Source organism: Penaeus monodon, chromosome 30, assembly GCF_015228065.2.
Source record: "Penaeus monodon isolate SGIC_2016 chromosome 30, NSTDA_Pmon_1, whole genome shotgun sequence".
In the NCBI taxonomy this organism is placed as follows: domain Eukaryota; kingdom Metazoa; phylum Arthropoda; class Malacostraca; order Decapoda; family Penaeidae; genus Penaeus; species Penaeus monodon.
The window spans coordinates 15,076,775-15,078,084 of NC_051415.1; the positions used below are offsets into that span (position 1 = coordinate 15,076,775).

General features: G+C 36.9%; 1 protein-coding gene across 2 annotated transcripts in view; it reads right to left on the minus strand.

Annotated features, from left to right (window-relative positions):
- LOC119592548 (pumilio homolog 2-like) overlaps positions 1-1,310 on the minus strand; it is a gene marked incomplete in the record, with an annotated part of 245,467 nt that overhangs the window by 4,317 nt on the left and 239,840 nt on the right.

Genomic DNA, 1,310 nt, shown 5'->3' on the forward strand with positions numbered 1-1,310 from the left:
CAAGTTACCATTGCTCTGATTGGTAACTTCACTGGTTTGAGATGGAGAGATTGGTCTCCTGGGCTGACCACCCGGTCCCTGCTGTTGGATGATATTTGCTGGATACACGCCCCAGTGCACCCCATAATACTGAGGAATCACTGCTGTCGGACCTATCACAACACAATGTAATGATTCAGATGGAGTAACTTATCAGTCCTACAAAGTCTAACACAACAGCCAATCACATATAAACTATGCACTATTGCAGTAATGAAATACCCACAGTGAAATACTTTTTGTTATGTTACAGATTTCCTGCAAGCATTAATAGTAAAACACTAGTCCATGCAAGATAAAGGGGGTAAAAGAGATGTAAAAGCCAAGCATGCTAGGTGAGAAGCTTTAGTAATGATGGGATGTAAGAAAATCTATTGTAAACTTTCAGTATCAATACCAAAAGAACAAAAGTACATCAACAAATAAAACTATCAAGACTGAAGAAGAGAGCATACACCTCTATGGAAATGCTATTTACTAGAAACCTTACTGAATTAAAAAGAATTTGAAAAAAACAACAACAACAGAAGAAGAAATCTCAACTCTAAAAGTATCTAAAGATAAAAGTAGTGAAGAGCAAAAGAGGATGAAATTTCAGGTCTGACTGGCAGGAAAAGGTGGGCTAATCACCAGTTTGTAGCATGTAGCAAGAGAAGAACAAAGTCTCATTAACCAAAGTTAAAACTAAACAAGGTTCAAAAGAAGAGCAGAAAAGTACTTACCAGTTATTAGGGTCCCCACGTATGGCTCCTGGGCATTGATCACATACGGTGCACTAAATGCTGCTGGTGCTGCCAAGCCTGTAGACAGGGGTATTGTTAGGGTATACTTTTACTTGAAAATAAGCTTTAATTATGAAAATTCACAAGTACATATGCAGTCCAACTCATGATAGGAGTGATAATGACTGATACAATGTATTAATAAATACAAAAAGCATTAGCAATGCTTCTAAGCCTCAATGGCCTCTGTAAAATGAGGCTCAAACCAGCTAACCAATCCATTAGCTGGTGTGTAGAGGAGAGAAGATTTATGCATTTTCAAGATCGACATTGACAACTCCAGGAGCTGTTAGTAATAACTGGTAAGACAATGACATATACATGTTTTACAAAAACAAGAGTGACTACTTCTATATGACTGAATAACCAGGATGGAAATGTTAACTGTCAATGAGTTTTTCACCTTAATCTGAATAAAAAAAATATGACAATGATCATAGGAAAAACAATGGCAATATGCTACACTTTACTTCTCTTCCTTATCCAGAT